Raw genomic sequence first — 12,386 nt, forward strand, 5'->3', positions numbered from 1 at the left:
CCAATGTGGATAATGTAGTTAAAGTAGCCGAGAAATTGTACAGTTATACAGTTATCTCTACGGCAGCCGAAATAACCAGGGCGATAATGACGGAGACAATGACGGAGAGGAATGGGACATCTCTTCGATTACAAAAAAAGGAAGTAAAGAAAAGCTTATCAGTAATGCAAAGGGGAAACACGGCTGGTGAGGTTCAGGTAACTGCAGACCTGTTGACGGACGGTGGGGAGATTTTTCCAGGAGAACTTGTCACCCTGTACACGCAATGCCATACGATATCGAGTGTACCAGAGTTTTGGAAGAATGCTAACATTATCTTAACCCATAAGAAAGGGGACGTAAAGGAATTGAAAAACTACAGACCGATCAGCCTACTCTCCTTCCCTGCGAGGTGTTTATGGAGGCAATCACTAATAGAATTAGAGCAACCTTAGACTTCAGTAACCCGAAGGACCAGGCTGGCTTTCGTAAAGTCTTCTCGACAATTGGGTCACGTGATAGAGGAATGAGCAGTATATAACGAACTTCTATACATATATTACGAGAAAGCATCTGCCTCAGTCGAAACCTCAGCTGACAGGTACGCATTGCGGAACCAGGGTGCAGATGAGCCATAAGTAAAGTGTACTGGAAATTATCTATAGCGGCTGCACAGCCAACATGGTCCTTCATAGGGAAAGCGATAAAATCCCAATCAGGAAGGGTATCTGGCCGGGATACGTGATCTCTTGAGTGTTTAAAGGAGTTCGACTGGGAAGTGTTTGGTACAAAATTAATGGAAAATAGTTTAGTACTGTCCGATTCGCTGATGACACAGCCTTTCCAACAAACTCAGAAGACGAACTGAAAATCATGATCGGGTACCGAGACAGGCAAAGCAGAAAGTGGGCCTAAAAAAAACCGACGGGACGTTTGCGAGAGTGTAGGCAAATTTTTGAGTGTTAGCTGTAAACATGGAGGAGGGAAAACTCAGGAGAGGCCCTCGCTATACGAGCTGCACGCCAAAAAGTGTGCCGGAAGTGATGCGCTTTCGCAAGGACAACTGGGAGTCTTTGGCTGACGGTGCAGCCAATAAAACGCTGGGCACAGCGGCGTCGTCTGCTGCAATGCCTGCTGCGCATGCGCAAGCGTGCTGAGGCGGCAGCTAAGTAGGGGAGAGCAGGGGGGCGCCGGCTTCAAAAAATGTCACGTAACCGCCTCTCCAGAGCTCTTTCATTCCTCCATGGCTGTAAAGAAGCCGGGCGCCAGGTCTACGGAAGCTTGTACCAATCCTTCTCCGGCGGTGGGACTCGAACCAACCACCTCCCACAGCCGGGGCGGACGCCCAAGACACTAGACCCACCATCCGCTCCCACCCTCTCTTGCTCTTCTCTCCCCACTTCCTCTCTCCTTCCTCTCCTCTAAATATAGAGAAGGGTTACCCTCTCTCCGTTTTGCCGCCTGCCAACCGAGGCAGGTGGCCCTGCAGACACCGACGACGACGACGGCGAAAAATTTAGGAACGAGCTAATAAGAGCTAACGCTCTAAAATTAATAGCAATATTCAGTAGTCGTACTAATGTTGAGTAGCCTCGGAAAGGCACAACAGTTTACGACAGGCAGCGAAGCATGGGGAGTTTCATGGAACACATCTACCTAGGGCAGGTAGTAACCGCTGACCTGGACCGCGAGAATGAAGTAACTATAGGTGAATAAGAATGGGGGGGGGGGGGGGGGGCATTCGGCAGGCGCTCTCAGGTCATGAATAGCACCCTACTAGAATCCTTCAAGAACGACATACTCAACAGTTGTATCATGCCAGTCTGCACCTTTGGGGCAGAAACTTGGAGGCTAATGAAATTTGCGGAAATAAAGCTTAGGACAGCGCAGCGAGCTGTGGAAAGGAAAATGACAGGTGTAAGGTTAACATACAGAAGAGAGCAGAATGGTTCAGGGAACCAACGCGAGTTTAATTGCACCTCGAAGTTTGCGGGGATAAGGTGGCCGCACATGGCACAGGACTCGGTTAATTGGAATATGGGAGAGGCCTTTGCCCTGCAACAGACGTAGTTAGGTTGATGCTTCTGCTCTTGCTGATGATGAAGATGACGAGGATGATGATGATGTCGGATTTTTCGTCCCGAAGGTGCACGTGGGCTATGAGAGACGTTATATGTTTTTAAACAATCATGTGATTTTGAAGCAACAGTTACGTAATTCTAGCATGAGTCTTGCTGGCAAACTCAGTGAGAAAACAGAACTTATCACAAGATGAGATTAAAACGGTCAAGGCTATTCATTCTGAGACATAAGCATCATTATCTTACCGGGAAAACGGACAGTGGTAACAGCCATTCTGGGTACAAGGGATTACGATGAGAACGTAGCAGTTTTACTCTGCAGTCCGGAATTGAGCAGCTTGAATAGTCTTGCAACGAGAACACAACAAGATCTAATAAAAACACTGCCTGCGGAATATCCCTATTTCCATAACATCTGCTTGCAATTAATACGAATGAATTGGTCGGCACGGGCGTCTTACGGCCCGCTCAAAATCAATAAATCCGGTATTTCCTCGGTAGAGAAGGAGATTGGTTGTGGTCAACGTGCGATTCGTGTCGAAATACCTTCGCAGTTTCACAATGCAGCTCACAGGAGAAACGGCGGCCCACCTTCGTCGTGCAGACAACCTCAACAGGTTATTCCCCAGGTTTTTCCACGAAAGCGAGAGACGCCTTGATTCTTCAATGCGCCTTCCCTGATTATAAAGGCTCACGTAGACTTAGAAGGTTCCGCTACACGAGACAGTCGGACACACACAGAGCAGGAACTCAGCTCAGTGTAGATGAAGGGCGCTATTTTCTACAGTGTTGCCTTACGATCACTTGCTTTTCGTTTAAAGGACAGTTCTATTCACAGAAAATAAGAATCTTGATCTCGGCTGCCTGGGCAATGGAAAGAGGAAATGTTACTACGTTATCTGAAAGGTAAAGATATTTTTAGGAAATTTTACGTAACAAGAGGCCGTTACCTAAGGGAAACCGCTTGTCACCTAGAAGGTTTTATTGAGGTACGCGCGGCACGCCCAGCCGTTGACAGGGTACAAAAGTTTTAACAGCCAAATAAAGAAAGCGAATTCACAGAAGCAGTGCGATATGTTCAAATACTAAAACTTAAAAAATGCTACTTGCATGCCACTTACTGTCAGCAAGAAATATTATGCAAGACCAAAGAAATGGAGCGCCCCTCAGCTTCGGTGAATGGCTACAGTATTTTGCTGCTGTCAAGCTGTCGGTCTCGATACAGGTTCTTAGAAGAGCGGCAGTATTAGGCTGAGCTTCAAAACTTAGAAATTCCGGCATATTAAAAAAAGGATGTTGTCGAAACGAATTTGGATCCTTCGATCCCTGCATTTTGTGTATCCGGTGCTGGGACGTACGACTACACTGCTTACGAGCTTTAATGAAAAGCTGCACAGCCAGGCATGAAAGCCTCAAGCTTTGAAATTGAATATATATATATATATATATATATATATATATATATATATATATATATATATATATTCAGTTGAATTCACCTTCATTTTCAACATTTCACAATGTTGACGGTCTCCCAGGCAAAAAGGTGTAGCAACAGCTTGACGAGGCCTGGAAGTCGGCGGCAGGCAACAGTGACAGCAGTACAAAGAAAAAATTCTATACAAGATATCAATTTCTTAATGACTGCAGAAGGTAACTAGTTCGGTGGTGTGGAATCAACCATTCTTCAGGGGCACGTGTTTTAGAAATACTGCGGCGTAACGTTGCACCTGAGAGTGTCATTAGGAATTCGTTATACATTTCGTTAGCAAAATAAAAGTGGTAGAGGAGGCGGTAACTGTAAAAAAACTCGATATTGATGACATGATGCTGACGAAATAGCTCGGCTGAAGGATGTAAATATGGTACATTGTTTATGCAACGCATGGCTTTATTTTCTAGACGCAGAAGTGTACCGACGTTTTTATTTGCAGTCGTTCCACATACTAGTGTGCAATAGTTAAGGTGTGAACTGAAGAGTGGGCGGTAAACTTGTAGTCTAATGGATATCGGAAAGAGGTCACGCGTTCGAAATAAGACACCTACAGCAGATGAGAGTTTTTTTGCTATTTGCTCAACATGAATGTCCCATGTCATCTGACTGGAGAATACGACACCTATAGTATTGTATGTTCTTTCACGATATCTATTTCATTAGGTCCTAATTTTAGCTCATGACTAGACGCCAAGCGTTTCTTTTTAGGCGCACATGAAATTGCTTTTGTTTTTTTTTTTCATTTATTTTCAAGCTGTTTGTTTCGGACCATTTCAGTAGTTTTGACAGCGCATTATTTGCCATTTTAAACAAATCTACTTCATTAGTTGAGCTAAAGAACAAGCTTGAATCATCCGCATACAATACAAATACGGCATTATCATCAGTAGACATAAGGTCATTTACATAGAAATTAAATAAAAATGATCCAAGAATACTACCCTGTGGAACACCGGATGAAATCTGCTGGAAAGTGGAAGAGTAACCCTTAATGTCAACACACTGGGATCGGCCGGTTATGTACGACTGCAAAAGAGTATTTGTAAGCCCACGGACACCATAATGTAAGGAGGGTTGTGTGACAAATTGAATCAAAGGCTTTACTGAAGTCTATATATATTCCCAGTGCATATTTATTAGCTTCAATGTTTTATGATGATTTTCTTTTGTAACAGAAGAGCAGATTCCGTTGACCTGCCCTTACGAAAACCATGCTGACTTTGATGATATATATATATATATATATATATATATATATATATATATATATATATATATATATATATATATATATATATATATATATATATATATATATATATATATATATATATATATATATATATATATAAAGATAGCAGAAAGATAAAAAATCACCCAACGCTGCTCATCCTCTGATGCTACGAACATCAGCGCTAGCTGGCTTCGTGAAAGGCTTAATCCATTTTACTGGATTGCCTACTCGGGATTTCGGGGACCTCACGTCTTTGCGATGCTTCACGGGGGCGAACATCGGGCTCGTGATGAGACTGGCGCTTGATCGCCACGAACAAGCCTGCAGCTCGGGGCCGCGTCCTCGCACTCTTTCCTGAACCCTCGTCTAAGATTCCTGATTAGCGCGTTTGCAAACGGCGTCGCGTTCTTGCCTCGCACGGTTTTGAAGATCTGGTGACAGACGCTCTTTCTTTTTCGTCTCCAAAACCATCAGCGCGATTCCAAGCGCGTTCATCTCGCCTGCATGCCGCGTCGCAGGCACGGTTTTCTCCACGGCGCCGTTCCATCTCGTCCGTTCCACTCCTCACGCTGTAACTCGCCACGTCGGCGATTTCGGTGTTTGAGGGGAAGCGTCGCTGAAGTATATGCGACGCACCGCTACGCCCCTCCCTACCACTCTCCGTTTCTGTGCCGCACGTTTGTGATTGGACATGAGCTGGCGCCTGTAACTTACCATGACGTGTCCTGTTGATCCGCCTCTCCTGCGCCGCATTTAGTGCGCTAGAACTCAAGCCGACATTCAAGGAAGAAGTCGTGTGTCCATCTAGTCCTTCTGGCAGGTGGCCCACCTGACCAGGTGTGTGTACATATATATATATATATATATATATATATATATATATATATATATATATATATATATATATAAGAGGCCGCCGCGGTGGCTCAGTGGTTATGGTGCTCGGCTGCTGACCCGAAAGACGCGGGTTTGATCCCGACCGCAGCGGTTGAATTTCTTTGGAGGAGAAATTCTAGAGGCCCGTGTACTGTGCGATGACAGTACACATAAAAGAACCCCAGGTGGTCGAAATTTCCGGAGCCCTTCACTACGGCGTCCCTCATAGCCTGAGTTGCTTTGGGACGTTAAACACTCATAAACCAAACTATATATATATATATATATATATATATATATATATATATATATATATATATATCTTTAGACGCATGAACATAAAGTAACTTTCAGTGGCGTGTAATACACAATAAAAAATAATATTTTTTATATCTGCGTTATAAAAATATTCTTGCAAAGGCAAGAAAATAGGGACTTGTTTATTGTAGGCACTGCACAATAACACGCGCCAGCCTGTGTGCGACTGAACGTCTAAAAGTGAAAACGAAATATTTTAGGTTGCACTCTGAGAAGTGAGTACACACAAGTCTCGATCGTACTGAGCAATTCAGGCATTTTGAGTGCGAGTTATCCGTTTTTTTTTCCACTGACTTTTCGTCTTTGAAACTGGACTACGTACCGTCTCAGACGCAAGTTGCCGCGCCAAGGAGCATGCTTGCATTGATTGTATTGATCGCGGCTAATTTTGCTTGCCGCCCGACGCTAGCGGCAATTTGCATTGGTCGTTACTGTAGCCATTAAATATTCTTGATTAATCAAACGCACGAAGAGCAAGCCGTGACAGAAATATAAGCGTCACGGCCACTGAATTCATTGGGCATGCGTAGGTTACTTAATGTGTGTGTGCGCTGTTTGCAACACGCTTATATATTTTTTCTGTGCTTTATCTCGTCGCTGTTTAGCTGTTAATGCTCGGGCAGTCGATTCCAGGTATATACCGTCGCCAGCAAATGAAATGCGATAACCTGAGTGCGTGGCCATAGAGAAATTATGCGCCGCGGTGAAGCGTGCGTGCTTTGGAAGACTCACAAAAGTCGCATGATCACTTTCAAAGATTAAAAAGAAATTCTGAAGGCAATACCGTTCCGAAGGCAATATTCAGCGCTAAACACACGGAAGGCAGTGTGCTGGGAGTATTGCATATTACTTATTGCCGAGTGTGCGTGCATGTTTACAACCGTTCTGACCGAACGCCATTGTATGCACTGGACCAGCTTCTGCCCATGCTGCTTAGTTTTCAGGATATGAGTCGTCCCTCATTTTGTGGCGAGGGTTTTTTCACGACGAGCATACCATGAACAGTGGGAACACATCAAATAAAATACAAATACGCTGTCGTAAATTCTGTTGTCATGTGCGAGGTCGTCTCTCATTAATGTTCTCTGCATTACGACCAATGTCGACAGGCTGTGGCAGCCTGCTTGATGACTGCTCATCCTGATGACAAGAGCGCCAAAAGAGTGATACGAATCAATGCACCTGGTTTCGGGTCCGGCGGAAGCGCACAATATGAATATTTCGGGGGAGAGGTTTCACGGCTGGGCGTGCTAGAAGCGTACTGCATATGAACCACGAAAGGTGACAAAGTGTTAATACTGATTAAATCGCGCTAAAAGGCACAGAAAGACGAAAACACAGACGGACGAAGCGCGTATTTTCAACTTGCTTACTTCACGAAACGTGTCGCTTTTATACAGAGCGGGGTGGTATAAACGATCTAAGAACAAGATTTTCAGTTTGCATTTGAGAAGCTGCCTTCACCTTCCTGTCTATAATCTGGCCAGTGACCTCAACCAGTCTAATTCGTTATCTTCGAGAGCTATTGACGGTATGCTGACGCAATTTTCTGTTCCACAAGTCCTGATCTTGAATGCTTCAATGATTTCGCGTTCAGTTTTTGTTTTCCCGTGGCCTAGTATGGTGGCGTCATCCAGGTGAGGCTTGCATTATTCTTCTAGTTTGGTTTTGGCGTGGCCTTGGATGGCTGGGTCATTATGATGAGGGTTCCATTTGCAATGGTGACAGTGGGAAGCCAGATTGCCAGGGTGCGTTATCTGGCCGCGTGAGTTGGCGTGTTCTCTTGCATTGTTAAAGTGTTAATCTCAGCGGGATTCAGAGGTGCCACACAGCCGAAAAATTGTCGCTTTCGTGCACTTGACGCCTGTTAAAATGCCCTTACTGCGTGCTATAAATGAATCCTGGGCGCGAAGTTCAGCTTCATCCAATCTTTGGGCTCGCCGGTGGGCCAGGATGGTAGGTCAGGAAGGGACGGCAAAAGATGTCCAGGCACCATGGGATCGACTACACTGGGCCGCCTCACGATAAATGAAGCATCAGGCTTCAGGAGAGGAACCACCAAGAGGCAAAAGCGTGACTTAAAGAGCAGCTCCGCTGCCAAGAGAGTGGCCAATGGCCAAGTTCCCAAGCGAGGCGACACTTTCAAAAAGCGCGCTCTAGACACTGCGCGCGAGCGGGCGGTATACAGGAGAATGGTTTGATCAGAGGTTGGAGAGGCATACCATTGCTTGTTGTATCAGTGTCATGCTCTGTGCGGAGGAATGACGCAACGACCATCGAGCAGCCAAAGGCTCTTGGACGCTGTTAACTTGAAGATGTCCACTACCGCGATCTTTCAGTTTCTTAAGTGCAATTAGAATTTCGTTTTTTTTTTTTTTGTCACATAGAACAGATGTGGATGCTCTGAATGAAACATCTTAGGGCTTTTTTGCTGGAACTAGTCAGACTTTGCGTTCAGTAATTTCGACTGAGTAAGTGTGGAAAGTAATCCTGTGTCAAAATAGAGTGAACAACGTATGAGCGTGCTGTCATTCTTCTCATATTCACGTTTTCGCTTGCTAACTGTATGCATATATTAAGATATTTGTGACTGCTCAGGACTTCTGCGCGGCGTTATGAGCTAGCACAGAAACGTCGCAGAGAAACCCCTCCGTGACGTCTCTTTTAGTGTACGGCTTCCTTCTAAAGTGAAGTAGTAACCAAACGCGACGCTTGCTTGCTTTTTTCCGCTCACTGGCTACTGCTGACGGGCTGTTTCCTCGCCGCTGCTTGAAACTGATGTTTGGATTTCCCATTTACCCCTCTATACAGCCCCGGAAGGTTACGGCGTCGAGCATCACTGATGGCTCGCCAAGTCAGTCGGCTGAAAGCCTGATGACATACTCGCAACAGCCCATTTTTAACTCGTTAAATTAGACACCAATAAGTGATAACAAGCTTCAGGGACAAAACGCCGCGTGCTGGCCCAGACCAACGGAAATTGGCGTCCTTCTCGCATCTTCTCTTTCAGGCTTTCTTTTTTCTTTCGTTTTCCCAACTTCCTTGCTTTTGTGCTGCTATCCATGCCACCTGGATGAACATGCCTTTATTTCCTCGTAATCCTCGTCTCGCCACTTGAGGCGACGGCACGAGCTGCGCATTAAAGCGACATGGACTGCTCCCGCTAAAGTCTAACCTCATTATATATAAAGCGCCGGATAGCAGCAGAAGGCGGACCGCGTGCGGCGCCTCAACGCAGGCTGTCTGTCCTTACACAACAGCGCGCCGCTTGGCGTCCGTAGCGGTGGCAGCAAAGGCAGGACCGAAATCGCAAGAACAAAACGCCTGCATGCGCAGCGACCCCTCCTGCCTCCTCAACCCTCCTCCCTTTCCACCTTCTTCGACGTATATAATATATAGACATATTTTTGTTTTGAAATACGGACGCGCGTCGCAGAAGGACGTCCTGTGAGCTCGCAAGCGCCCCTGATCTCCCCGGCGATCCCGTTAAAAGCACGAGTAGGGGAAACTCTTTTGCCGTAGGCGCCGTAACAAGGACCGTTTCCAGCCGTGAAGTCCAACTAAGGCGGCCCCTGGCGCGAGAACACGCAGACGCGCCAGCGGGGCTTGGGAGGCTAAAAATTTGATCGCAGCGCGACGTCAACCTGACGTCTCTCGCGCGTCCCTCTGGCCCGATCCGCTCGGCCCGTGCTGCAGACAAAGCCAATTTTTTGACGCGTCGTTCTCGGCGTTAGGGGCTTTGAGTTGAACACAGATCCCATTGTATCCGGTTTCGCACTTTTTGAGTAGCATTAGCATTACGATTACTCGAGGAACTGCGCATAAGATGGCGCCGCTCTTCGAAGAAAGCTGCGAGAAAAAGTTAAGACTGAAGAAAAAGAAACTTTTTTTCATATACTTTTTTGTTGTATCGCACAGAACAAACCAAAACAAAAACAGAGCACAGGAGAGATGCATGCAGGCTGACAGTTAGAAGAGCCATATTCAGGATGCCATTTCGGTCTGTTCTTTCGGCTCTGATGCCAGTGCCAGCATTCCTATACAAATAAAAGCACAGTGCGTTACCTAATTCGCCTAGTGGTGTGTATTCCACCAAGAGAGCAACGTAATATAAAACACAAGTGCATAGAGAGAGAGAGAGACTAAAAGAAAGGCGGGGATGTTAACCACAAGAGGGTTCCAGATGGCTACCCTGTACTACAGGCCAAGGGAGAGGGAATGCGAAAGGAAAATGAGAGAGGAAGGGATGAAGTAAAGATGATGAACGTAAATCACGGACGTGCGTGAGGCAGAATCACAGCCTGTCAAGCAACCGCGACAACTACAGGAAGTGGAACACTGCATGGCATGCTTTCAGGGCTGTCGTTCGCTGTGGCCACCCGTCTGATGATTTTCATCTCCGTCAGCGGACGAGTATGAAGGTGATCTAGTACCAAGTGCAGCGTTTGTCTGTCAGCTCTGAACACAGGATATGCACAATTTATAGGAATGGAAAATATCGCCCCAAATCGCGGAGCGACTAGAAAAAAAATACCGGTGGCGCCTTGAAGCTACGAGAACATGCACCGACAATGGAAATGCACTAAAACACTGGCACGAGCAGTTCGTCGGTATCAGCGTAAGCGGCGTTAGGCGAGCCGAGGGACATGTCTTGGTTGCACCTTGCATCATTCTTACGATCCGTCCGTGAGCGCCTCGCGCGGTCGCAGAAATTTTGTATGGCGTTTTACCTCCATCGCTTATTTCCGAAATATGCTTTCACGGGTGTTATCTCTGCAGGATCATTCTACACGAAAGGAGGCGTTGGCAGCACTCGCCTGCAAGTGTGCATCTCGTTTTTGGTTCATGTTCTCTTGGCTGCACTGAGCCACCAGTACTTCTTCGTCGTCACTCTATCACTTCAAGTTAGGTTGCCTTCGATTTTACATGCTCTATTTTATTGTATCACCACAGTAACAGTGCCATAAGCAGTGTTGTTGGCCACACCAAAGCTGCTTTACATCGTGATAAGCAGTTGGAAAGCGTAGCTCTACGTCAGGGACCAGGTAGTGCAGAAGTAGTTTCAAGTGCTAGCCGTAATTCCAAGGGATAAGCCTAAGCTCCCACGAGATCGTGCGAAAGCCCACCCACTGCGTTCACTCTCGAGACAGCGATGGATACTTAAAGGCTATTGTTGCGAGTAAATCGGGCATTCTCGTCCGTGAGGGGGTTCCCTCGGATGCCGCGCTCTCCGGACAGCCATTGAAAAAGTATATTGTGTTGTTTTATGTTTACACTGTCTTAAAGCCGGATAGGCCAAGAAATACAATTACTATTATTATAAAGATTGATTGATTGATTGATTGATTGATTGATTGATTGATTGATTGATTGATTGATTGATTGATTGATTGATTGATTGATTGATTGATTGATTGATTGATTGATTGATTGATTGATTGATTGATTGATAATGCACGGTTAGTTTGGGCGCATCTTTCTCCCGACGAGCAAGTTTATAAACCTGTTTTTGAATAATGAATACGTCTCGTGTCACTTCACGCAGTGACACTTGAATCTAAAACTATGACGTGACCCAAACGCAACTCAGATACCAAATTTATTTCTGCTACTTTCCACGGAATGGTGGTCGAAGCACACGTTTTAGAGAACGAAACTAAGCACACTGCTTTATTAGGCAATAAACTACCGCCATACGTTATAGTATGTGCATGCGTTATACACAACTTCCTGGATTTATGTAGGGATTATATGCCCCCCCCCCCCCCCGACTAAATTGTGCACTTGGAGAATGTCTGCCTGTGTGGTACAGGCCACGTCTTTTCATTTTGCTCACGATGTGAAAGTAGTATTATTCCTTCGATAGCATTTTCCTCAAACAACAGTAGAAATGCCAAAAATGCCTAGGGAGCGTAAGAAACAGACGACTAACACGGCCAGTCTCTTTTCGCTGCTCGCACGCGATGGACACGAATCATTTTTCAGAAAACGACGGCGCGTTTGGAAGGATGCGCAGCGTCGATCCTTTATAGCTTGCCTCCATGACGCGTGGAGTTCCCCGAGCGGCGCGAGATGCGTTCGCGCAAAACGCGCGCCGCGGCAAGCGCAGTAGTCGCGCACACGTTTCGGCGCGGCGCATAACTCCTCCTTGGGCGCGCGCATGAGGTCCGGGGGTATAATCACCGCCAACACCGGGCGGGAGCAGCAGTGCAGCGGAGAGGGGACGGAGGGGGGAGGATGCGGCGTCGATGAAGCTGCGAGTGGGGCAAGTTTTTAGAGCGGCGATGCAGCGCACACCGAGCACAAGCGGAGAAATTTCACTCGACGTGCGCCATCGGTCACAATGGCGGAGTTGGACGGGACCGGTGTTGACACGGCGGCGGCGGCGCTGCCAGTCGGCGGC

The sequence above is a fragment of the Amblyomma mixtum genome, chromosome 3 (assembly GCF_055824585.1).
Source record: "Amblyomma mixtum isolate Tamu chromosome 3, ASM5582458v1, whole genome shotgun sequence".
Taxonomy (NCBI): Eukaryota; Metazoa; Arthropoda; class Arachnida; order Ixodida; family Ixodidae; genus Amblyomma; species Amblyomma mixtum.